Genomic DNA, 27,835 nt, shown 5'->3' on the forward strand with positions numbered 1-27,835 from the left:
AGCCAGGTGAATTTGTCAAAGGTCTTAACTTTTTTTGAAAAAGCATTTAAGAAAGGCACCATACAAAAGCCTTTAAGATCATGGTGCAGAGGCCAGCATTTTAAGAAACAAAAAGCACACTTCTTCAGCCTGGTGGCCTTCAGATGTTTTGAACCACAACCCCCACCAAACCCGGTCAGTGCAGCTTGGTACCAAGTGGGGGAAGGCTGAAATAACACAAGATACTGCTCTCTTGGTTTCTCTCATCTCAAGTTATATTAGGCTGTAAACACAATCATCTCTATTAATGTTTTCTAAAAATTGCATGGATACAATGCAAGAATGGAGTAAAATATATTTTTTAAAAAATTCTGAATGGGATTAAGGAGTTCCAATGCAAAACACTGTCCACTAGGACTCAAGCTTTGACAAAAAGCAATGCAGTTGAAACTAAGTTGTCTTTGGGGGTCAATTAAAGTGGACTCTCGACAAGCTCTTTCCATCTTTTATGACTACAGCGGTCCTGGAAGGGCAAGACCTTCGTTAGTTGGAAGACGCAGTGCCTCAGCAAAGAGTAATAGACGGAAAGAGATTGACTGCATTTCGCTTGAGAAAAATGAGTCTTGCAGAAGTCAGCATTCTGTCTCTGTCTGTTCTGTTCCCAGGAAAGAGACAACAACTACAAGCATATCTGACATAGCGTGCTCCATTTTAGTGATTTTTCTACCCTCGTACATCACCCTGTCAGCACCAATACCCTTTGGATACCCTTCCCTCCTTATCATTCTGGGAGTGGCACATAAACTTGCATTTCCCAAGGTGACAACTCTGCACAGTCAAGAGCTCCCTGCGTAGAAATCTAAAATGAACGAGTCTCCCCTTCTCCCTGTGCCTCTGCTGAGAAATTCATCTTGAGGCTTGATTTCAACATCCTGCTGCACTGGCAAGATTAGCAAGCAGAACTGTGGGGATTCAGTAGTTTCCCCTGCTTTAGGTTCCATTTTAGAGCTCAGATGAGAATACCTAGGGATCAAATTCTGGTAAACGTGATGAACACGGAAAGCATAAGTAAAAGGAAACAGCGAAAGCTCATTCAGTGCCATCTTCTGTAATCTGAGTCTACACTTCAGGTGGCATCTGAAAGCTACTAGATGGCCTGTTGTGAAACAAGAGAAAAATGATAAGCAGCAGCAAGCAACAGCAACAGACCCACTGTTTTTCTATTGAGTCAAGAGAATTAATAATGTAGATACCCTGTAGCCATGGAGCACCAGCTAGGAAGATTCCATACGTGACCCAGTAGCAAGACCTTCCAAAGCAAACGAGTTCAGAAAAGTAACATTCATTGTATCAGGGAAGGTGTGTGACACTGGGCCATGGGTGGCAGCAAAGTGTGGTCAGCATCTGGGACAGAAGTAGGTAGGAAGTATGAAACAGAACGTAAGAGCAGCCCTGCTGCATCAGGCCAATGACCCATCTAGACCAGCACCCTCATTTCACAGCGGTCAGCCAAATGCCTATGAGAAGTCGGCAAGAAGGACCGGAACATATCAGCACACTTCCTGCTTGTGATTCCCAGCCTGTGATTCACAGGCAGGCTACCTCTGACAGGGGCAGAAGAATATAGCCATCACAGCTAGTAGCCATTGATAGCTTCTCCATCAGTTTGTCTGATCAAAGGGTCAAGCCACAAGATCAGAATGAATGACCAAAACTGATCAAAAGTTCAAGCCAGAAGTTCAGAGGTACAGCTGTAGGTCTGAGTTAGTATGAGGGCTGAGCCAAAAGATCAGATGCCAGCCCAGTCCAGTCCAGTCCAGCCCAGCCCAGCCCAGCCCAGCCCAGCCCAGCCCAGCCCAGCCCAGCCCAGCCCAGCCCAATCCAATCCACAACCACACATGTATTTTTTTATATAACTAAGCCAGGAGCCAGGAGCAGAGAGAAAGGGCTGGTCTGCCTTCAGACCTTCAGATGAGAACTGATGGTGACTTAGCAAGGTTCCTATTCATATTTGTGACTCTTATACTGTTTCCTGCAAGAGCTGGCCAATGAAAGCCAACTCTGCAGATGGAGCTTGCTTGTGAAACACAGAAGACCCAGATCTCTAGAGTGCTATGCTTTATTTCCTTCCCCTGGGTTTCCACCAGAGCTCTGAAGTGCTGAAACTTAGAGGTTGAGACTCCACTACACTGGCTGAAATCCAAAGACCCTTTCCCCAAGAGCCTGACAGTGTATTTGTGTGAGGAGGGGGAGAAGAGTGTGACTGCCATTTCCCGCCCCCCCAAATTATCTGATTAAAAATTCCCCCTCTCTGCTTGTATTCTCTTACATACACAAGCATGCCTTCTGTAATGGTAATGGAAGTCAATATAGATGAGCTGAATTCCAAAGTCAAATCAGCTAAAATATCAGTTTGAGGGCCGTTAATTTGAGAATGAGAAAAGTGGTAGAAAGTAAGACAAGGTATGGATGAAGTTAATACTATGGGTTAAGGGAGACAAATGCCCGTGAGATGAGCTCTATGGCAAGGGTTCTAGGCAGAACTAGTTAAACATTTCTAGGCAAGCTATAAAATAGTGAAGAAGAAGAAGAAGAGTTTGGATTTGATATCCCGCTTTATCACTACTCGAAGGAGTCTCAAAGCGGCTAACAATCTCCTTTCCCTTCCTCCCCCACAACAAACACTCTATGAGGTGAGTGGGGCTGAGAGACTTCAGAGAAGTGTGACTGGCCCAAGGTCACCCAGCAGCTGCATGTGGAGGAGCGGGGAATCAAACCCAGTTCACCAGATTACGAGTCCACAGCTCTTAACCACTACACCACACTGAGAAGAGGCAAGGGCCTTTCATAGAATGAAATAGGCATCCGGTCACATGAAGGTGCGCCCCCACCACCTTCAAGCGGTGAGGCTAATGTATCATTCATGACAACAGGCAATGCCATAGTGGATACTTTAAAGCCAACCACATAGCTCTCCCACATTTGCATGCAGTGGCTCACCATATGAACTGGGCAGCTAATGCATGCCTACCACAAGCCACCCACAAGTGTTTACACTGTGGAAATGTGCCAGTTTGATTGTCACAAGCCACTGCATAAGAAAATCTAATTGCATGGAACAGTTTCTATGTGGTTGCATTTAAAGTGGCTAGAGATGCTTGAAGAATTTGATTTCTGTGAACACTGATGGGGAATGATCTGATCCGCACCTTGGGAATTAGTGTGTAGATCAGAAGGGAAATTATCCACTGGATTCAGCACTTCTACAATAAAGTTCTTAGCTCAAAAACAAGTACCAAGGTAAGTTAAAATCTGTACTTTAGGATAAAGTACTTTTAGGAATGGATAAATTGAGAAGAAATATGTATTATGTGATCAAATATGTAAAATACAGATTTTTAAAAAGTGAATTAATATGAAAAAGACACTTATTCACGAACACATACTTATTAATGCACGCATGTGAAATTGATGACTCAAACCCCCAGGTTCTTATCTGAGAGGAATTTAACCCAGGTTTTTATGGAAGAATGGATCTTATCAATCTGAGTAGTTGAAAATGAAAACATAGGCAGTTACAGCATATTATATAATGCACTAACGATCTGTCAGACATTCCATTTGTTTCCCAAGGTGTAAAAAAAATGTCAATTTCTCTCCAGGAGCTTTCCATTTTTACTTGGATAATTCATCTTTGGAGTTTTTTCAAGTGCAGACAACAGTGTCTGTGCGATACACAATGCACATTGTTTCTGAAGATGAATAGGGCCTCTTACGTTTTTCTAAATTAAAAAGTCATTATCACCCTGCTTATTGCAGCACTATTTAGATAAATATGATAAAAGAAATCATACATTGGAAGAGGCCTATTGCTAGACTAGCAAGGCAATTGAAATGGTACCTCCCACACATGCTAAAATTATCCATATGCTTACTGGGCACTTCAGATTGGTATTTCGATTATTAATCTTAAAAATAACACTTTGTGAAATAAAAGCTTTTGCGGAGAAGCCAGCTCTGTAGGGTGGCTACAACTCAGAAGGGCTAATTGCTATGCTGGGCTGCCTCCCCCTTGAATACATCCTCCTTTAATAAACTGTTTTAGTGATTTCTGAAAGCTCCATTCACACAAATCTATTCTAAATTATGTTCCTCGACTGTGTTAAATAGCTTAACAAATCACTGAAGGCTGTTCTTTATTAAGAAGAAAAAAAAAGGTTGCTTTCTTAGTGAAATGCGTGGCAGTCTGGGGTGAATTAATGACATTAGAAATATCTACCCTTCAGGGAACATTTTTCAAACACCACCTACACAATGTCAGGGTTGATCATCACTTCAGCACACCAATTCTTATTTTGCCTCCATGTCTTAATGTGGTCCAACTGTACAGTGTCAACCATAATCGGGGGCATCTTGCCCATAGACATTAGTGGCGTGGGGCACCAGGGCACCAGGATTTTGGAGGGCGCCACAGGCTGAGTGTCCGGGAAGGAGAGTCAGGGCACGCCCCCTTCCCCACTCTGGGGCAGCCCTCTCCTCTCCTCTCAGCCGCCCATTGGAGCACACTGTGTCTGGCTCAGGGAAGCCCCTTTGGATCCCCTCCCGCAGGGGCTTCCTGGGCGCCTGGCGGGTGCAATCGGGGGTCATTGGGTGTAGAGTCATTCCCAGATGCCTGATTGCTTGCTCCTTTGTCCCCTCAAGACTCTGCCCCCTGACTCTCACAGTGTTCTTGGAAGTTTTGCCAACGTCCTGAGTGAGTAGCTGGAGGTTTCTGTCCCTTTGAGCCACTGGGAGCCAGCTAGGAGAGAGAGAGAGAGAGAGAGAGAGAGAGAGAGAGAGAGAGAGAGAGAGATGGATGGGTGCTCCTAGCTGGCTCCCAGCTGGGGGGGGGTGGAGAGAGGGATGGGAGCTCCTAGGAGACCAGGAGTGACCTGTCAGATTTTGGCTGGCCCACATGCATTTAGACTACAGAACATGGTCCATAGGCTGTCTTGAACCCCACATATATATTCCCATGTAGTGGTAGAGCTGCTGCTTTGCATGCAGTAGATCAATTCCAGGTTCAATCCTCAATATCTTCAGGTAGAGCTGGGAATGCTCCCTGTCTGAAACCCTCACCACTGCCAGTCACGGTGGACAATAAATTCAGCTTCCTGTGTTCCATAAGCCACTAGTAGTATATCCTATCAGGCGCTTTAACAGAGAACTATCTCATATAATTTATGTAAGATGATCCTTTTTTTCTGTGTTTATTTCCCTTTAATCTCTTGTGAAAGGAAAGCACCTCTGAACAATAATATGCTTTCCCTTGGATATGTTCCAGCTAGTTCTGCAATCTGATATTGAGTGTGTACTTAAGAATTATTGTGGGTAAAAGGAACACAAGCAGAATTGGCTTGGATCACAGTGGGCAGTGCAACAAAAGCCCTGCTAGTGCTTAGAATGAAAAATCACACTGATCTGTCCTCTTTGTGCCAAAAAATGGCCTGAAGTGTTGCACTGCTATACCAGCTGACAATTCCTTCTGGATCTTTTGCTTTTGTTTAAAACAATGATGCTTCCTAATTCTGTTGTTTCTGTGCAGATCACATTATCTAGTTCTTGCTGCATAGCATCACTTGCTTATAGATTTCTTTCTCTTTTACACATGCATACATGAACACACACACCAGTTTAAGAAAAAAAAACACCCCTTCCAGTCTATAATTTCTGGCTTTGCTCTGCTGTGAGCTTCTTGGATTGTTTTTATGAAAAAAGAACTGTTGGACTGGCTTTGCAGTCATTTAGATGTTTTTTTTAATTAAAAAAGATCTGAAATTAAAAAGAAATCAGCATTGTTAAAAACAAGGTGTTACATAATAAGATAATCTGTCTTACGTGGTGTTGTATATATAAGTGCATTGTTAATAAATGAGCAACTAAAAAAAGTTTGTTTATGTTTCCTGATTTCTTTTCTTCCCAAGCAGTGTAACGCGGTGTCAGCTCCCTAAAAAAAGGTCGACAACTCTGGGAAACGGGGGGGGGGGGGAGGGAGGGAGGGATCTTTGCACCACGGCACCGGACATGCTTAAGACAGCCCTGACCATAATTATGAATGGGTATAAACAGCCTGTTTTAGTAGGCCAATGCATAGAGTTGGGCTTCTTGCTAGAGATTTGCCTGACTTCCCAATCATATCTGCATGCTATTCTTTCTACTCACCGGTAGTTTTTCGCCTTCCAGGGTTGAGGATGACAGGAGTGGAACTAATGGAGAAGAGGACTACTGGAGGTGTCCTTTCAGCATCAACATCAGCTTACCCCTTTTATAAACTAAAGGTCCAGTAATGCGCTAAAGTTCCAAGCAGTGCATAAGGGAGTTTATCACCACTGTTTTACAAGTTTTAAAATAGGACAATAGATATCATATATATATCCTCACAATCTCATTGAAGTTATTTAATATTAAATAAAATGGTGTATAATTGCAATTGTACTGTATTGCGAAAAATGCATAAACAAATGATGGCTTGTATTTTTTCCATGGCAAAGATAGGGTGGGCTAGCTTTTGTGACTGAGACACGGGTCTGGATAGAATTTCAGAATGTTTGCTTATGTTCATGAAGCAGCCCACACCACTTGGAGTCACAAGTTGCTTTGCGAGATAGGAGCCAACTCCTAGGGGCTGAGGTCCTTTGCCCCTCCAGTAAAATATTAGAAGGGGCTGAGCCCCGCCAAAGTTGATGGACACTGCCATTCAAATGGTGTGAGTGTGCCACATCTTATGATCGATTATGTGGGGCAGGGCTTACCTGGGCTCCCCCAATATTTTATTCAAGTTGGCACCCTGGCTTTGCGAGCAGACACAGATCCCTCTGGGTGTTGCCCAAGATGCAAGCAAAGCTGGAAACAGAGAGGGACAGAATTCATATTGATTTTGAGCTGAAAAAGCTGGGTTTTGGCCAAGATCCTCTATCCCTGTCTTAATGGACCACAAATGGGCTGGTTTCACCTATCAATAATTTATATCCAACTATTTTATGACATATGTGAAGTTTATATATCAGTATGTTGGCTGGAAGGACAGAAAACAGGCCTATAATGATTTTCAGCGTGCCACTTACAGCTGAGATGGGATCAGTCTCATTCATTGGTTCGGGAGAAAATGCTACTTCACCCTACATTCCACATAAGCAGAAAAACTGTGGTTCATGGAAGAGGTAGGTAGGCCAGTGGGTCTCACTGTAATGGGAAAATTAATAATGATTCATTCACACATGTTCTGTTTTGCTATGTGTACAGTAAAAGAAGTCATTTGGCTGAAAAGATGTTATTATTGTTAATTATTATTGTTATGTACTGAAATTCTCACCCTGGGCCAGCAGGGGGATACTGTAGATAGTTATGCAAATGAAGGATCGAAAGTGACGTTCAGTGATTGGATAGCTTGTATGCAAATGAAGGATCGAAAGTGACGTTCAGTGATTGGATAGTTTTAGAAAATGGCAACAGTTACATTGTTCTGGAGCTCTATATAAGCAGGCTGACTGAGCTCCTCAGTTCAGTTCTGTTCCAGCTTACAAATAAAGAGCTGCTTTGGAAGAATCACTGTGTCATCTGATATGTTCGCCCACAACTTAACAATTATTATTATTAATTATTATTATTAATTATTATTATTATTATCATCACCACCAACACCATCATCATCAGCCATAAATTCTTCTTGAGACTTCATTCGCAATGAAGGGATTTTTCTTTTTATGATTTTAAGCATGGACTTAAAAAACAACAACAACTAGCTTGTTTGAGATTCTATCTAGCACCAGACTTCTATGCTGCTGCTAGGCACCCTTGTTCATTGAGCCTGAAGGCATTCTGGGATGGCTTGCCTTTTGCAAGTGCCCTTTTAAACCCATTTTAGAATTCACATTATGCCAATAGCATCTGAGGTTAAAGCGCTTTACTTGAAGCCTCTTATGTGAACAGCATACTGTTTTGAAATGCTTTATATGTGAACTTGGGAGGGCTGATTCATTTCTGAAGTGGAAGAATTGTCCTCAATCCATGCGCGTAGCCAGGATTTTTTTTTTTAAGAACCCACATGATTAGTCAGTTAGTTAAGTATTTCTATTGTTTTACTTGATGTGGGGCAGCTGCCCCCCTGCCCCTCCTTGGCTACGCCCATGCCTCAATCAACTCTGCAAAAAGATCCTGTAGATACCACTATTGTCTTATAAAAATGGTTATCATGTAAGGCTTGCAGGTGAAGGAGCTTTCAGAAAGTTACTCACCTTGCTTACCTATGTCCACCTCTATTTTCCCTTACTCAAAGTGCTCCCTACTTTATTTCTTTAGGCAATAGTTAAATGGCTTTCCTGTGTCTAACATTATCCATGCATTAAGGACATCAAGGTTAGATTCCTCTAATGTGCAGCACATGGGGATGCCTTTGAAGACTGCCAGGAAATGCCAACTACACATCAGCTGGCTAATCTGATCATTTCTCACCATTTTAAAAGCTCTGCACTTTCCAGGGACAATTTGAAGTGCTGGTTTTAACCTTTAAAGACCTAAAAGTGGGTATTTGAAGGAGTGCCTTTCCCCATACAAATCTGCCCAGATGCCAAGGTCTTCAGTAAAAGTTCTTCTCAGTGTTCCTTCAGCCTTCAGAGCTCAGGCTAGTAGTGACTAGGGAGGGGCCTTCTCAGTGGTGACACCACACATATGGAATGCCCACCTCAGAGATATTAGAGGTGAATCTTACCTTAGGTGCCAGGTTAAAACTATTAGGGTTCCCCTCCCCGTGATTTAATATTATTATTTTTGGGGCCTGCTGGCACAAATGTGCCCACCTCCTATGGCACCCACAAAGGTCCTCAATAAATATCCCCTCAAAAATTCACAATGAACGAGAGAGTTTGCTCTTCCTGCTTAATTCCTGCTTGGGCTTGCTTGGCCCTTCCTACATCAACCCCTTTTTAAATATGCTGACATTACATTGGATGCCAGGATTGGACACCCACCTTGTTTTTCATTCTGAACAGTGAAGAGATGCAAAGAGCTTCTTGGGAGATGTAGGTGCCTTTTTCTCATTGATGGGGCCATGCCAGCACCATTCTGTGATCCTGTCTCTTTTTCTGCTCTTTTAAATGCGGCAGCCATTTTCTGTTATGCCACATTCCGCCTCCTGCCATTTTGTGTTCTTCCACCCCCCCCACCCCAGTAGCCATCTTATGGCTGGAATGTATGGTACTTTCTCAAGGTTGCAAATGTGTCCACTAACCCAAAAAAACTGGTGACCCCTTATGAGCCCACAGATACAAGCTGCATTACTTTTGAACTTCACTTGGAGACTAAACAGCATTAGAAGCCTTTTTTGTGCTTTCACCGGATTACACTTTCTGACCCCTTTTTCTCATTTTGGGTGTATTCCCCTTTATGATTGAGGGTGGCCATTGAGACGGCACTGTCTACTGTGTGTGAAGCTCTTGCAAGCATTTGCTTATTATCATTTGTCATGGCTATTATAACAACTGGGCAGTAGGCTATTGTGGAAGAGCTGGCCCATCACACATGGTCTTAAAGATGTTCTCTTTACTGCAGAGGCTTTTGTTAGTGTCATAAGAGGGATGTGAAAGAACTTTAAAAAGGATGCCTGGGGCTAGGAATCCAGGAGAGTACTCTCTGCCGAGAAAGGATAAAAAAACTGTCAGTAGACTGTGAGCCTTTTTTAAAGATAGGAAGAAAACAACCATCTTTGCTCTGATAACGTCTCATTAGAAAATGACAGAGCGGAGAGATCAACCTGCTTGGCTCCTGCTGGTGCTGGGAACCATCCGATCTCTAAGCACTGTGTTGCAGCTGTAATTTTCCCTAATGCTTGGGCACTCCCACAATGCACTTCAGTGCAGCTGAAAGTTGCACTGTTCAATGGCTACTAGTTCTAATGAATATGTATTCCTTCCAGTTATCAGAGGCCTACTGCCTCTGAATACCAGTTTATGGGGGATATGAGCAGGAGACCCACTGCACCCATGTTCTTGTGGGTTTCTCATAGTCATAGGTTCCTAGTTGGTGACTGTGGGAGTATAAGGTTTTTGGGCGAAAACCCCACAACCAGCCAGTAGTTGAGAGATTGTGGGAGCTGTAGTTAAACAGCATCTGTGGACCAAAGTTCAGGAAGGCTGACACAAAGGCATGTACAGCTTAGTTCCCCCAAGAGAGAAGCCTTTTAGATAGGTGATATCTTGTGTACATCTGCATAATCAAGGCATAAAGGGGAGTATTAACAGAAGCTAGTGGTGGAAATTTAACAATTTTTCATTTATTTGGCTCTTCCAATTCAGTTGTTTGAAAACAACACAGGGGAAAAAAGTAACATCTGATGTGTTTTAAATGTGTTGTGGAAGGGCAGATTATTGATTTTGTGTTTTTCATATTTTAATTTTATGTTGTGAACCATCCTGAGAGCTACTCTGATGAGGAATGGTGGGGGCCTCCCCCCCCCGCTCCTAACCAGGATCCTGAAGCTGCCCAGGAGCAGTGGAGCAGTATAGATTTGGAGCAGTGGTTTGCAGAGGGACATAGTTTGGAAGACAACAGCTGGGCAGAACTGAGTGGGAAACAGCTAGGAGAAGAAGAACAGGGAGAGAGAGAATTAACAGACTTCCTTTCACTGGAAAGTGTCCAAGTGCTCAGTCCAAGGTCAAGGAGAGCAGAGAAGGTAGCTACACAGAAGGCCAAATGGTTGCGAGATCAAGTTGCCAGATGAGGAAATGATGGGGGTGGCTCGGGGGGAAGTGGGTGGAAACCTTAACTGGGAGCACCTTTCCTACAAGAATGGAATCTTTCGCTGTGATCATTAAAATATCTTTAACTGGTAAGATACTATTTTCGCTTTGTTCTGCTTATTCATGGCCAAAGGGAGGGAGGAAGCCGTTTTCCCGAAGCCTGAGACCTATGGGTATAGGGCGGTATACATATTTTAACAACAACAACACTAAAAACAACAGCAGCAACGCTGGACTCGTTGGGCCTTTGACCTGATCTGGAAAGATGTTTCATATGCTTAAAAGGCACTCTCAGAATTTAGGTAATAATAATAATAATTATTATTTATTATTTATACCCCGCCCATCTGGCTGGGCCTCCCCAGCCACTCTGGGCGGCTTCCATAGAAACCAAAAATACAGTAAAATATCACACGTTAAAAACTTCCCTGAACTGGGCTGCCTTAAGATGTCTTCTGAATGTCAGGTAGTTGTTTATCGCTTTGACATCTGCTGGAAGGGCGTTCCACAGGGCGGGCGCCACTACCGAGAAGGCCCTCTGCCTGGTTCCCTGTAGCTTTGCTTCTCGCAATGAGGGAACCGCCAGAAGGCCCTCGGCGCTGGACCTCAGGGTCCGGGCAGAATGATAGGGGTGGAGACGCTCCTTCAGGTATACTGGACCGAGGCCAGTATAGGTGAGGCAGGATCACTGTCAGGCCCCATGCAGAATCCCAGGAGCTGTCAAATTAGGCGCAGAGGAAGTAGGCTGGTTCAGTGGTAGCCCAGGGCCCTGTTTACAGATGTTCATCCCTTTGCATGTTTCCTTGGATGTTAGCCCCATTAAATGGATCTTACTCCTAACCAAATGAATATTGGATGGCAGCCTGAAAATATTGGAACTGTATAGGCTTGTTCACAGGGAACATATGCCTCAATTGCCTAGCAGAAGACACTGTGTTAGCTGCAGAAGAAAACACTTTTTGTGCTGCTGCTGGACTTAACATTCTTCTATTGTTTTTATGGTCCACTTTAAATCTGGGACCATCCATAACGAATAGGAAAGAAACTATGGACACCCCTTGCCCATATATTTGGAAAAGGCAGAATAAACTTTAACACGATCATTTTAAAAATCCAAATAAACTTTAAGCCATGCTGCCTTCAATATCAAAATGCTGGCACTGGGGGTGGGGGATTTCTGGAGGTAGCAAAGGAATATAGAATGTCTGCTTTCAAAATAAAAATTAAAAGGCTGTGTTTTCATAGAATTGCATAGTGATACTAGTTTGTACACCATACCCACTCTGAATAATATTTAAAAAGTTGTGTATGATAATAAGATGCTATAATGATCATTAGGAAAAAAGTGATCTGTTTTCCTTATCTGTACTTAAAAAGAAACTATGGCATTAATTACCGTATTTCCTCGAGTCTAATGCACCATCAAATCTAATGCGAACCTCAATTTTCAGAACCTTGAAACCAAAAAAAGTATTTGCTGGTGAATGTAAATGTGCGATCGAATCTAACGCTCACCTTAATTTTCGCAATGTAATTTGGCCGAAAAGGTGAGCATTAGATTCGAGTAAACACAGTACATATTTTTGTCTTATTTTCCTGCAAAAAATGCATTTCTAAAAGTATTTTATATCAGAAGTGACACATGTTTTCAGCCAAAACCTGCACCAGAAGTACAAAATCAGAAGAATTAACTATATTCTGATTTGTATATTGGTGTGGAGGTGCAGATCAGGTGAACTGCTATCAAAAGTCACAGAAAATCTAAAATTTGAAGCATTTCTATTGGACTCATGTACCGCAGCTAAACCGATCCTTCAGCACCACATTACCCTATGTACACCCTATGCTTTGAATATTTGCGAATCTGTCTTAGTTATATTTCCTCACTTTGAATGGTATGTTGTGACTGTGTTCAGCTACTGTCGGGTGCACTGAAGGAAAACCGATGGATCAAATAAGGCTGCCCTCGAAGACCCCCTCTGACAGGTCAAACTGAAAGGCATACAAACATGTATGGAGCTAATAAGCCAAAGAGCTTCCCTAACAAGTAGTTCTCTTTGAAATCTCAGGAAGAAAAGCAACACAAGTCCACAGCCTTAAAGACAGAATAACGATTTCCTTAAAAATGCCAGACGACTCTCCTGAGAGCACTTTCTTCTCTTGACTGACTGCATATCCTGTGCTGCATGCCAGAATTTTAAAGGAGTGAATCTTTAATGGAGTGGATTTGTGCCAAGCAAGTCAGAAGTAGCATTGCGGGGACTGGACAGCCCATTCCACATCTTGTTAACACTGTTGTAGAGCCAGTCCAATGATTCAGTTGAAGGTTTCATTCCCAGAATCTCAAGAGCCAACTTGCGTTTTTAGCAATCCTGGATTATCTATTGCTCAACAGTAGTGCCACAAATGTTTAAATCAATACACAGTTGATTTAGTAAGCACATTCATTCACAAAGAGAACTGGGCATCGCCTTCTGTAGTTTTACTGATTTCTAGTTCCCATCACCGTGGGAGGTTTTTTGTATTTGAAGCAATCGCAGCACTAAATTATTTCAATGCAGAAGGGCATTAAACTATGAAAAGGCAAGATGCCATGAGATCCATTTGCTATTCTGTCCTGGGCAAGGAAAGCTACAGACACTACATTTCCAATAGCCAACAGAATGAATGGCAACTTCCCTCCCCAGCAGAGGTGCCATCTTCTCAAGTTGAATGAGGACACCTGATGCAATGTCCTGCATGGGGAGTCAGGGGGCAGAACCAAATGCCCTCTGAACATTGAGGGTGACCAGCCCCTTAAAAAAAGACATTGGGGGTGCAAAACTGCACCAGCTCCTAGGAGCCGGTACCTATGGTCCCAGGGCAAAGGGTTGTTTTTTTTGCGGGAGTGGCAGAAGACATATTCAGATCAGGACTGCGCAGGGGCAAAGAGTTAAAGTTCAGCTCTGACCACCGCTAGACTGTGGTCCCTACCCAGATCCTTCCTCTTCCCCACAACTATTATTTAGTAAAAGGAAACAAGAAGCAAGCATGCAGGAAGGATAAGCCATGTAATTAATTCTGTAGTTTGACCCTGCTAATACGAAGTTTTGCTTTGCTGTTGGTTGGGGCCAGGGTTCCCTGTACTGTACAATGCTGGATCACACTCTAATCAAAGGGGTTCATGTTACTGTTTGTACTGCTCAAAGCCATGGGGCTGAATTCAATGGCACCCTTCTGTTCAGGAAGAGCGTTTGATACAGTGGAGGCCTCTGCTAACTGAAGAAAACGACAATGGTTTTTGCTCATCTGGATTTGAGAATCTCCAGAACAGAGTAAAATGTGGCATTGGGGGAATCAATAAAAATCACCTTCCTTCTTCTTCCATTAGCAGAGGCCCTTGCAAGGTGAACGGTTCTTCTGCAAATGAAAGGACTTCTCCTGTTTGTGGAAAGAGCACCACTGGGTGATAAACAGTGTTGGTCATATTCATATTTAGAGCAGACCCATTGAAATTTAAGGGCCCAAGAAACCTAAGTTCATCGATTTCAGGGGTCTACTCTGAGTATGACTTACATCACCACTTATAACTTAAAAATAGCCCACAGGATTAGGCCCTAGCCCTTCATCTGACTCATACACTGTCTGGTTTAATATTTGCTGATTTTAAAACAACTCAGACTCATGGCAGGATCTCCTCTAGTTTGGTCGATTCTGTGCTGATTTCCTCCTATGTGCAGACTCAGGCAAATGGAAAATAATTCCGGTGAGTAAAGAAATATCATGACCTTCTGGTTAACACCCCACTTGACTCGAGCACATGGAAAATGTACAAAGAGCGCCAGAGTCTCATTGCATGTTTCATTATCAAAACCGCTCTCGTCTAATAGTATGCTCCCTTGCACATTTCCAGCTGGCAAGATAATATCTTCACTGAGCCATCGGTGTAATGTGTTAAAGTTTTCACCACCTTTAGAGCCTTCAGCAAGATGAATGGCCATAATTCTTTCTTCAAATAACTGTACAATGCTAACTTGAGATAGGGGTTTTTTTTAAAAAAAAGTGGTCTAAAAATACAGCCAATAAATCAAAGGGGTTTAACATGAAAAAATAAGCGCTATACTTTAAAAAAAATGCTAATCCAATGCATAGAAAAATTTATATAAAGCTTTTTTTAAAAAAAATTGAATGTCTGGAACCCATCACAGAATGCAACCTATTCATATGAATTGGGAAGCTAAATGCAATTCATCCAGCTCTGATGACATTTTCAGTAATCTGTTGCAAAGAACTAGGTGGAAATATGCTAATCCCAAACTTCATTAGGTTTATTAGCAAGGGGGAAAATCTACTGGACTAATTACACACACCTTGAAGTCACTGAGAAACCCCTCACTGATTTTAACCCTTCTGGATAATGCTATTTCATTCATTCTGGGATCTATGTACAGTGGTACCTCGGGTTAAGAGCTTAATTCGTTCCGGAGGTCCATTCTTAACCTGAAACTGTTCTTAACCTGAAGCAGCACTTTAGCTAATGGGGCCTCCTGCTGCCGCCGTGCCGCTGCTGTGCGATTTCTGTTCTCATCCTGAAGCAAAGTTCTTAACTCGAGGTAATATTTCTGAGTCTGTAACCTGAAGCGTATGTAACCTGTGGTACCACTGTACATGCTGGATATGCCACAGTGATCTGGAATCCTCACTTGAAAGGGAGATGAAGGGAATTCCATAAGCATCTCATTGTCACAAGATGCAACTTGGTTTTTCCTTGTATAACAAGGAAAAACCTTTATATCTGGCTCTTTATATCTGATTCATCTGGTTCTGCATGCAGATTGCAACTGTTGGTTAGTTATATTTGTTAAATGGAAATGAACACAGTCATAGAAGAAGAAATGTTGAGTGGGGGTTCTAAGCCATGCTCAGGATAAATCCATTGAAACCAATGGATTTTGGAGTTATTCAAGACCATTGATTTCAGTGGGTATAGTCTTTTGAGTATAACTTACTTAGACCATTCATATGGCCAAACATTCTTTAATCATTCAACATGCAAGGCAGCCCTGTTTAGGGAAGTTTTTAATGACTGATGTTTTAATGTATTTTTAATCTTTTGTTGGAAGCCGCCCAGAGTGGCTGGGGAGGCCCAGCCAGATGGGCGGGGTATAAAGAAATCATCATCATCATCATCATCATCATCATCATCATCATCAGGGCTCTACAGGATTTTATTTCGATGTTTGCCTGTTATTTGCTCTTGAAAGTGCTTATTTACCGTAAAACACACTTTGTTTATGTGGTTATGGAAATTGTAAATAAAATTTATTAAAACACACTTTCAGGGGTGAAAATCAGCCACAAGGGAAGTGAATTCCAGCAGAAAAATAGTGGGACACCAATCCAGATCAGCAGCACATTTAAGATTGGGGATCCATGGGTGCATTTTCTCCTCTCCAAAATAGAAGCAGACAGGCTAAATGTGCTTGTTTAAACATGTGCCTAATGCCACGAGTAGTTGGCCCTGGAGTTTCTCAATTGCCAGGTCCTTTTTTTGTTGGCATCCGTCTGTCAGGTAAATCCCTTCCATAACTGCTCAGAGTAGTTCCAGTGGCTCTAGCATCACTTTTCCATGTACCTGTGACCACAGAGTTTCTCTGAATGAGGTATTTTAGTGTGGAGGAAGCAGATCTGTGTTTCACTTCACAAGCCTATTAGAAAATGTGTCTGAATACATTACAGCAACAGGCCACTGACTACCTTTTCTGAATGAGACTTGCACTCTCAGTTTAGTTTTGTGATATTAAATAACAGACAGACCTTTGGAAGAGAGTTGTAACGTTTACCTTTCTTTGCCAGTAGGTGGGGGTAGAAGCCCGTAATCTGCCGTTCTCTAGCTGTCTGGCGGCCACTGGCAGTCTTGTGTCCACAATTGGACATGTGAAAAATAATTGAGTTCAGCTTTCCTTACAATAAATAGATGAGGAAGGTGAGCTTCGCCTACAATTTGAGCATTTGCATCATGCGTGGCAAATACTCTGACACATCATTGAGCCTCACTTTTCCAATTTAAGGTAATTGTTCTGACTCTGGGAGGGAATAACATCAAATAAGCTAATTTTAACGAAGTCAGATGCTAAGCTGTTAGCTTTTGGTCAGGTGTTACAGGCAATTCAGTGACCTTACAAGTGGCAAAACAAGTTTAGTGTCATCTTGAAATAAAAGGGGTGTTGTCTAAGGACCAGGCAAGCTAGTTGAAATGGCTCATCCTCGTCACCAACAAATTACTCCACACAGGCACAGGCAAACTCGGCCCTCCAGATGTTTTGGGACTACAACTCCCATCATCCCAAGCTAACAAGACCGTGGTCAGGGATGATGGGAATTGTAGTCTCAAAACATCTGGAGGGCCGAGCTTGCCTATGCCAGCTCCACAAGCTTGGAAAAGGCATTAGGGTTGGCCCTACCATTAGGCAGAGTTAGGCAGCTGCCTTAGGTGTCATGAAAAGGCGGCAAATAAGTTATTTAATTGATTATTTCATTTTTATGCCAGCGAGAGTGAGAGGTGCTTTAGGGCTTTTCTGCCTCAGGTGCCATAATATGAGTTTGGTTCACCTTGATTTGCAGTGGGGACCATTTCATTTCTCCATCTCCAAAATATCATGGGCCAGACATGCAATTGTACCCTTCTATAGTGCATTGGATCTGCAGATCCAAAAATGGGCTTTGCTGCTGCAGACAAGCCAGTTTCTGAATCCCCCAATGCTGAAGTTTTGATGTATGCTGCAAGCCTCAAGCCTCACCCACATTAGTAGTAACTGATGCCCACATTCCCACTCCAGCATCAGAATTTCCCCTGTCTCACTGCCTTCCAGCCAGGTCTAACCAAACTCAAATGCCTCTTAGGGCATTTACCCAGCTAGCAAAGGAATGGATGCAGCCCATACATAACACATGAACCTGAATCTTTCAAGTCTAATTTCCATAGTGAAATTCTTCACAAAATGAAAACGATTGGCCAGCAACAGTATTGATACATACATGACAACCTAAGGCAAAGAAACACTCAGGGAAGCAGTTGATGTGAGGGGCATCGTTGACATTGGCTTTCCTCACTCCCTTTCAGGAGACAGTCACAACTGCAGAGCTAAATCTGAAAGAAAGAGCTCCATTTCATCCTTGGTCAGCCAGCTGAGCACTGGAAACACAGAGGCAGAAATAGCAGAGAGCTCTGTACACATAATAGTATTTTTTGGCCTGGTGCAGAGAGGAACAACTCTTATGTCTCTTAATTTTAATGAAATTCCTTTAAGAAAATATATCCCTTCTGGTATTGCTCACCATTCTGTTATCTGTGCATCTTTCCAAATGTTCTGCATAGTTGCTTAGAAAATATAAAATATCAACCATCACATTCTCTGTGTTTCTGGAGCACTTCCTCCCCACCCTTCCAAATCAAAGCTCGGCCACGTGCAAACGCTCAAGGGAACACAAAACCCTTTATGGCGTTCACAAAAAACCCCACCAAAAAACTTGAGCAGTTCTGCAGAATCAGCCAATCTTTTTTCCCCCTTTTCTGTGTGCAGGCAGGAAAAGCAAAAAGCAAAGCCACAAATGTGGGCAATGAGCTTTCCCTCTCATTACCTGGAGAGGAATATGCTCTCTGGGTGGCTAACTGAACCAATGGGTAATTAAAAGTAAACAATAGCTTCAAATGCTAGGAAGAATGTGAATACACAAACACAAAAATTAAGAGACAATGGAGACAACCCAAAGGTGCTGAGCCTCAAGCTTTTTGTTCGCCTCACAGTAAATTGTGGATTTTTGGAAATGCAATTACAGCACAGTACAAAGAAAAGGAACAAAGCAGAGTGAGGATGAGAAAGTTGCAGACACAGAAGAAAGAGCTCTAAGCTGCATTAATCATCCTCCTCATCAGGAGAGGCTCATCCTCTGTGGTGGAGGAGGAGCAAAAGCTTCCCGGGAGCAGCATCACTACCGCTTGTTGGGAGGAAGGAGGAGGGTGAGGCAGCAGTGAGGTTGGGGCTGCAGGTGGGAATGCTGGGTTGGCTCTGCCAGCGTGTCTGTGCGGCCCCAGAATTGCTGCCACATCACCCTCACCTTTACAGCAAAATAGCAGCATGTTTTTGCTGGGAGGCTATTGCTGTGGGTACACAGGTGGCACTGTGGTCTAAACCACTGAGCCTCTTGGGTTTGCCAAGTGGAAGGTCGATGGTTCGAATCTGCTTGACGGTGGTGAGCTCCCGTTGCTCTGTCCCAGCTTCTGCCAACCTAACAGTTCGAAAGTACACCAGTGCAAGTAGATAAATAGGTACCATTGCAGCAGGAAGGTAAGCAATGTTTACGTGCTCTCTGGCACTTGACATGGTGTCCCATTGCACCAGAAGCAGTTTAGTCATGCTGGCCACATGACCTGGAAAAGCTGTCTGTGCATAAATGCCAGCTCCCTTGGCCTGATGCGAGATGAGTGCCATAGTTGCCTTTGACTGGGCTTAACCATCTAGGGATCCTTTACCTTTTACCTATTGCTGTAGCATCAGGCTAATGGATGAGCCTCTCTCAATCATCGCCTTACCATTTCTAGAGTGTTTCAAGATTTCAAACAGGCATAGGCAAACTCGGCCCTCCAGATGTTTTGGGACTACAACTCCTATGATCCCTAGCTAACAGGACCAGTGGTCAGGGATGATGGGAATTGTAGTCCCAAAACATCTGGAGCTCTGAGTTTGCCTATGCGTGATTTCAAACATTGCCTAGTTACAATCCTTAAGCAGCTCTGGAAGGCTGGAGTGAAAAACCAGCAGCCCTCCAGACTGATGCACTCCAAGAATGCCTGCCAAGTCGCAGGTTCTCCACTGCAATTTGCAATGCTTCTATTTTGGAATACATAAGTGTGATTATTGCAGACTGGTGTTGGGCTCTACATTCAGCCCTCCAGAATGCTAAGCTAAGTCCGTGGTATCATTTCCCAGGATTGTAGTTGTGGGGTGGAGCCAAGGCTGAGAGAAAGCAGCTTACTTAAGGGCACCTAAAGAGTTAATGAGTGGAGGAGTTCCTGATTCACAGCTCAGTCTCTGAGCCACTATGCTGCACAATGTACCACTATGGTTTACAGCAGGATAGGGAGAGATCTAGGTCAGGGAGTTCCATTCGGGCAGAAGCAATGAAGTACTGTAACATGATACGGCATCAGTGTATTGGGATGTCATGCCTTAAGAGCTCAATAGAAATGAAGTTTATACAATTGCAGACATTACAGTTAGTCACTTGGGCAGGTGTGCCCTAAAACCTGGAGCAGGAGCGTATTAAGTAAATAAGTAAGTTAGTACTTTTCGGAATTTGATATGTGAGATGAATACACATGGTCAATTTTTGCCACCATGACATCATGGTCTGTGTGTAAATTTGTTCTTATAAAAGGCAAAATATATCTATAGCCAAAAGAAATGTTTTTATTGCGTTCCCCCCTTACCATGATTGTCTCTCCCTTTTATCATGTAGGGTTTGGATGCATGTATAAGAGTCAGCAGGGCTTGACCAATTTACAAGTTCTCACTTCAAGGTGACATTTTACCCTCAGATTCTGAGCCATGAATTTGAAGAAATAGTTAAGCATATTTTCATGAAAAGGGGAGAGACAGAAGACAGTCTTCACAAGTTCAAACTGGTAATTGCAGTGGCGGGTGCCTAAGTAAGTTTCTGTCTTTCAATTCCAGATGATAATGTCACCCACCACGCTACCAATTGCTTCTTATTATATTCACGTTTCAGAGAATTTTCATGAAATGCCATGACCGACAGCAATTCACTATACTGACCAGTATCAGTACTTTTTCTTATTAAGATTATTCTTGCCATTTCAGTTATCACGTGGTTGGCACAATTGACAATTTTGTGCTTAGACCTCCACCCTTTCCTTTGTCCATGGATAAATAGAAATCTGCTCTTCCAGCAGGGAGGCTGAAGAAGTTTGGTTCTCACCTTTTGCTGGAAACCAGTTGAAATTGAGGAACCTACATTAGCCATGCCTATTAACCTCAATGGGTCTTCTCTTAGGAGGAATGACACTGAGTACCATCCAAAGTTGCTTCCAAGAGCACAGAGTATGTTCTCAGTGTTTGTATGGTGGCTTCTTAAACACCTTTTCTGGGAGACTTTGCTGGTGTGGATAAAGTTGCCGAAAGTACTGCATCCCACAAAATTAGCCATTGGTGGCTTACATGGTTTGCTTTTTCAGTGCCTGCTACACAGCCAGGATTATTTAAAAATGGGTCTTGGGCCTCCTTTACCATCAGCATCAACAACAGCATCCAGCAATGGTGTTGCTGCCACTTCCTGGGAGGGGTGACCAGGAGGTAAGATCTGCATGGAGCCAATCTGATGTTCTTGCCCACACAAACTTGCTATTTCCCCTCCCAGAAAGTGACAGCACCACTGTGGCTGGGACACTATTGCTGTAGCTCTGCCCCACTGGACGTGTCGCACCTGAATGCTTGCACAGCAGGAAAAAGCTAAACTTGACTCAGAGTGCTGTTCAGTATTTAGTTAGTAGTAATGGCCTGTATCCTTAGGTAACCTAAGGAAGTTCATGGAAGGAAACTTTCCTGCCCCTTCTTCTCCCAGGGCATCACAGGTGGCTACTTAGGGATGGAAAACTCCCCTGCTGTGAATTTAACTAATTTTATGTAGGGAAAAGCTTCTAATCCATGCCACTTTGCAAACTGTTAATTTAGCCCCAAATTTGGCCCATGCTCTGGACCAAGGTTTTCAATAGAGTTATTATTATTATTTTTTCAAAGCAGTATACTTTACCTTTCTTCTTAAGGAGATTGCAAATGTTATTGTCAGACTCAAGCAGTTTGCCCAGGGCAACAGGTCACCTGTCCTTCTCCTACTGATGTGTTTGGCTCCAGTAATTACCCTGGGATTCTTCAATTTAAAAGGCATTCGTGACAGTTTAGGAAAACAAACCTTGGGCTACTTCAATTTATGAGGCAAGGTTTAGGAACCACAATGACATAAGGAAAGTCAATTTCCGTATGATCTTGTGATGTTGGGCCTTGATACAGGCGAGTCCGACACCGACTGAAACTTTGTCCCTTGACAACCAAGTTTCAAAATTCAGTGAAGCAACTGCGCACCAATATGCAGTACTGCTGGCTAGGCTCTCAGTGGTTTCTATCTCTCAGGGCAGAGGTGGCTAATGCAGGGCACATTGGAGTCACATTGCTAGCCAAACAAACACAATGCTTATCACGGGAGCCACCGCATACAGCACAGCAGCCACTTTACTGCTTTGACACGCACCGAAATTGGCCACTGGAGCGCATGTGCTGACCTGATTCGATACCAATTGCATGACATATGAAAGCACCCCCAAATATCCTTTCAAGTTAATGGAATGTAGCGGGAAATTGACAGCTCTGGAAAGAAGCAATTTATTTTTACTTAGAAAGGGAGAAAGCAGAGCCATGGAACCATGGAGAGCAGAAACCAGGGAAACTTCAGTGCTTTCCCCAAACCATCAACTTTTTATCCAAAGGGCATGCTACCAGTGCAGAATTTTGGAAACCTTAGCTTCGGAGTGTACATTTCCCTCTTGCCTAGGAAACATATATATATTTGTTATATAACTTATCAAACTAGATCCCATCAAACGTTATGTCCAGACTCTCCAAACTTACTCAGCAGCAGGGCACTCCAATACTACATGCCTAATCTGAAAAAGCCCCACTGGCTTTAATGAGGCACATTTCCAGGTTTATTGGTGTAGAACTGTATTCTGAATAGCAACACTCTTCCCCCTGCAATTTAGCACACTGGTGAGGAAACTGATATTGAGGTGCATGTGTCCCAGATGTCCCAGGATCCTCTACAGCAGCCTCCACCAACCTGGTTCATCCAGATGTTGTTGGACTGTGACTCCCATCAGGACTGGTGTTCCAACAACATCCAGATGGCACCAGGTTGGGGAAGGCTGCCTTGCAACTTTGATGCACACCAGCAACTGGTATGCACACTGCGGAAGAAAAAAATACTGCGGCAAACCAAAAGACATAGCATGCTGTCCTGCTATGCCCAAAAAGCATAGCATTGCATAGTCTTCGAAAAGTGATCATAAAGCTGCATACTCAGAATTGTTGATTGACTTATTGCAGTATAGAACACAACCTATACAAGGCACAGTAAGCAGAAGAAATGACAGGGAAAATAGCTCAAATGTAACTTCTTAGGCCTAAGGTAGACTTTGTAGAGGAGTGCCTGATTCCCTTTTGGTTTGTCTGGGCAACTGTGGCCTAGCAGCCCCAAGAAGACTCTGGTTGTGTCTCCAAGTGTGCTGCATAAAGTTTTCTATGCATCATCTGCCTCCTACCATGAGCTGAATGCAGAATCATACATTCTGGAATGGGAGACCACATAACTTGGACTACAAATATTCAGACAAAATTCTTCTTTTATCTTCTCTATAATTGCATGTGCATGGAACAAGGACTTAATGATTATTATTACTATTATTAAAAAACAAAAAAGATGGATAAAAAAATCCCAGGACCAAAACAAAGATTGCATTTTCTGCAGCTGGGCTCTTGTTTGCTGTGTAATCAGGAAGCAATCTGCTATGTGAGCGACAATGTGGATGTAAGTGCAATATAAACTAACAATTCGTATTTCAAGGGTGTAAGAGTGTCCCAATTCTCCACAATCAAGCATTTCTGCACAGCAATAAAGTGTCCTGTAGGAAGCCTCTGCTCCCATTGCAAAACAAGATGATGGTCAAAAGAGGTAATTTAATTCCAAATGTTACCTGCTAAGGCTGCCGATGGTTGTTCAGCAAGCTGCCTAGCACTGTCACAGCAAAAGTTTATCTGGCAGAATAGCTTTGATTGTCTGTGTAGGGGCAAGACATAGTCATACAATTTTCTCTGCTTGCATCCTCTGCCGTAATAGTTGGGCAGACAGTTATCTTTTTTTTTTTTAAGTGACCAGACACTGATTGTTGTTTCTTTTCAGATGCGTGACACATCTGAAGCAGATGGTGTGACCTTCTTATTGTGTTGAGGCATGCATTGCCTTTAGTTTCTATTTTAAAAACATGACATAACCAGCGCTATTCCACCCTCCTCTCCAAAGGCTAGGTTTTCACTTGGTTTGAACCATAGTAAGATAATATGGTTATTAGAACCAAGGACACCATATCAGTGTTCCTCTACTTGGCAATTTATTGCAGATGTAGCACTCTTCGTGAGTGCAGTTTTTTTCCAGTGCCCAGTAATAGCATTGCCATCAAAATCTTTAGGCACCGAGCAAACAATCCTTCTAAAAGTGGTACCCTTTTAAATGTATTTGTGGGAAGGAGTTATTGGTGGGGTTTTTGTTCTTATTATGATATGTAGTGAAGGTGCCAAGCGAGCCTCCGTGGGGAGAGCATTCCATAAACAGGAAGCCACCGCAGAAAAACCCTGTTCTTGGGTTGCCACCCACCAGACCACTCATAGAGGGGGAGCACTAAGAAGGGCACCAGATGTTCATTTTCTGCTTAACTGAGCCTGGAGCTATATGCCTTTTCTCTTTATCTTTAAAGCAGGTAACTGTTTTCTAACCTGCTCCATTTTACTTTTGGATACTTTTATAGATTACCTTTGCTAGCTGAAGCCTCTTTTTTTTTTTTTAGAACAAAATTCAATTTTAAAAAGTGTGCGCAGTCATTAGGCAGTATCTGCTTTATTTTTCTTTGTTTATTCTTTTTATACCCTACTTACACTAACCTCATTAGCATCTTCAAGCCTTTTCTCAAAAGGTAGGGGCAACCGTTTGAAATCCCTGAATCCATAGGAAACTTATTAACCAAAGGAGTTTTAATTAAATAGAACCAAATGCAGTCTTTAGCATAAAATCAAATTAAACGTACAAAACAGCGACTTTCGCTCTCTACCAGCTAATTACTTCCTGTGTTTTATGTCAGTAATAAGGACAGGGTAGAATAGTTTGTAGTGGCAGGTTTTGTTCTGAGAGCTTCATTTCAGAGTCAAGCCTGGTGTTTCAGGATTCAGCAGGCAAGGGAATTCCGAGCAATTGGAAGTGGCTCAGACAGCGGGGTGGAGCTGCTATCCTACCTTCTCAGCAGGTGGGGTTGCTGTTGCTTCTGATGAGGAAGAGGGCAAAGTGATGGGAAGGTTGGTATAGTGCAGACACAATGGCAGGAGCACCAGATTGGCTCCACTAGTGCATTTGCAGAGCACCAATCTCTCCCCTTTTCCCCTGTCTTCCCAGTAAGCAAGGGCGACCCACCTGCCAGGAAGCTTGTGCACTGGTTCCTCCCCACCTAGCGTGCTGTTTCTGGACTCCACTATCCCAAAGCACATGGAAAGTTAAGGAAATGGTCCTCACTTCACACACTTTCCCTCAAATCCATGAGCGGGAGTTTTCTTTCAGCTGTTTGGAATTCAGCATTCTGTCTCAAAAGACTTTGGGAACTGGCTCACTATCATCTTGCCTGCACTCTCCAAATACATAAAAGAGGGCAAGACCTATTACCTCACCCCACCCCAGTTTATCCTCCACATCCTTTTGTCTTGGGTCTCCTTGACCCCAGTGATTTGTTTGCTTCACAAGCAGCTGCCCTCCGCCCTCTTGTGAGGTAAAGATGGCTGATGCTGATATTAAACAAGGGACTGTTGCTGATATATTGTTTTAAAACAACATGACACACAGGGCCAGCCCAAAGTATCTCCCCCTCCTCCCCCCAGCAATCCTCAACTTATTTCCTCTGCATTGTTTTCCTTAATAACTTTGTCCAGTGAAGTCTTAAGCTTTTTAGTTTACCATTTGATTGATTACAAGGATAGGCCTAAAATGTCATTTTAGAACCCAGAGTTGAGATAACATGGAAGTTGCCTTGCATCCAACCAAAGCCCTGCCTTACCTCTAGCTTGAAGCTGCTTGGTCTGCCTTGCATCCAGCCAGACTGCCAGAGCCTTGTCTTGCATCCAGTCTAGGGATGGGCAAAGTTGTTGGTTTCCCTCAGTTTCTCATTATTCCATTCTTAAGTTCAGTTCTCCACATTTACACATCAGATTGTGACATTTTTTATTTTAATTAAAAAGAGAGTTATGTGTATGGGGAGAAGGGGGCATGTCGCATGCTGAAGCAGTATATAATTTTACTGGTGCATTTAACCAAAGCAAAGGAAGTCATTTTAAGACAGAACTATCACTTGATCATTTTTGGAAGAGTGAAGTTTACTTTGCTTTATTGCGCTGGAGGTTGAGCTGGATGATCCCTGAGGTTCCATTCAGCTCTATGACCTTTCGTAAAGCAAATGGATAAGCAAACCTCTAGGTATGGCCTGTTGGTGCTGTTTACATGGTCTGCAGTCGTGTGCTCCCTATTTTATTGCAGCAGGTAGATTTATTGAGGAGTGAAATGCAGTTAAAAGCTAGAAGTACCAAGGGAGGCATTAATAGTTCTTAGACTTTTAAACAGAACAAACAGATTTTAATCTCCCTTTAAAGTTGCACATGTCCCTCCGCTGGGAGTTATGTACTACCAAACTTTAGGAACATAATGTAAATCTGAAACTAGTTTGCGTTGCTTCCTCTAAGAAAAGAGCAAGCCTTGATAATCCCAAACAAATGGGCTGATCAATTGTGCTTAAAGCAATTGAGCACACTTTTTGGAAAAGTGAAAAGCTTCAAGACTGGTGGTGAAATTTTGTTGATGTCCTGGAACTGAACTTCAGCAAAGTAGTGTAGTGGCTAGAGAGTGTTTGGATTAGGACCTGGGAGAGGCTGATTCAAATTTCTATGCAGGGGAAGACAATCCCTCCATCCCTGGTGCCTGCAAGTTAGGCAAACCTCAAACCTCAAACCTCAAACCTCAAACCTGTGACTCCGGACTGATTTCCAGGAGCACATGCAGCTGGGAAGGAAATTCCTCTATGGCCATACAGTGACCAGAAGCAGCAGAAGGCTTCAGTACAAACCTTCAGAATAAAATACAGTTCCTTTAAACCCACAGTGTTCCTACAAGGAGGAAGAGACTGGGACTCTGTCTTTGCCATAAATCTACTTAACATCACAGCTGGCTCCAGGCATTTGCTTCACCAATAAGCTCCCAGATTGTCCTGATTTGCCTTACATTCAGCTTTATCTTACCATGTTCTCTCTTGTTCCGACCTCGCTGTGCTTTGTCAAGCTGGTGTGGGTCAATGGGTCATTGGGCTAGGGATTCCCTGCTTTCCCACAGCCTTAGTCTTCTTGCTGTGGTTATTTCAGGAATGCAAATCCACTGTCCAAGAGGGCTTGACCACAGTAATCATATACCCTTTCTTGCCTGTTCATAGTCGTAAAATAGGAAGGAACTAGGAAAGTAGGCAGCTATCATGTCTGAATGCTATTTGGTACTTTAATAAGAGTAACCAGCATCTATGCACAAAATAATGGTGTTTGATGACGTTAGTGTTATTTGGTTGCATACATGGGACTCCATTTAAGTGCAGCATCTTGAACGTCTCCTGATTTAGTCCCTCTAACATGAAAAGAACCGAATCAGCTTCTGAATACTAAGCACTTCAGTTTAACTGGCTTGCGGTTTTGATCGCTGGCCATAACTCCACTTCCTCTCCCTTGGTGCCCTCTCCTCTCACTTTCTTGGCTGATGAGGATAAATCCCCCTTTGCATGACAGGCAAAAATAAAATCAAAGTAAAAATGGACTCAACTTTGTGGTGCCTTGGGAGATTGTTACTGTGAATTATCTCATCCACCCAATACCAGGGATAAGACGATGGCTTATCTGAGATTATTCACAAGTCAGCTGCCTTATACCCCTGTGTTTAAATTATAGCAGGATGTATATGGTAGCAACACCATCAATCATACATAGGGGCTTTGCTAGCTGAAAACAAGCTTACTTTTGATTCATCTGTTGCATCAATCCCTAGCAAAGAAATAATAAACTAATGTCTCTTCAAAGGCTACTCCATGGAATAGTAAAGAAAATCAGCACAGATGCATTTATTCCCCAATCACTCCCAATATCCCCCCCCCCCCCCGCTAACAGTAAAGAACAGGAATCTTTTGCTGGCTG

The 27,835-nt window shown here is 42.9% G+C and overlaps 1 protein-coding gene and 1 long non-coding RNA gene across 5 annotated transcripts in view; one reads left to right on the plus strand and one right to left on the minus strand.

Moving 5' to 3' along the window:
• LOC310770526 overlaps positions 1–27,835 on the plus strand; it is a 170,515-nt gene that overhangs the window by 111,220 nt on the left and 31,460 nt on the right. The window lies entirely within an intron of this gene.
• GALNTL6 (polypeptide N-acetylgalactosaminyltransferase like 6) overlaps positions 1–27,835 on the minus strand; it is a 440,162-nt gene that overhangs the window by 67,274 nt on the left and 345,053 nt on the right. The gene's annotated exons all lie outside the window — the stretch shown is intronic.

Source organism: Podarcis filfolensis (genome assembly GCF_964270895.1).
Source record: "Podarcis filfolensis genome assembly, chromosome: 9".
Classification (NCBI taxonomy): domain Eukaryota; kingdom Metazoa; phylum Chordata; class Lepidosauria; order Squamata; family Lacertidae; genus Podarcis; species Podarcis filfolensis.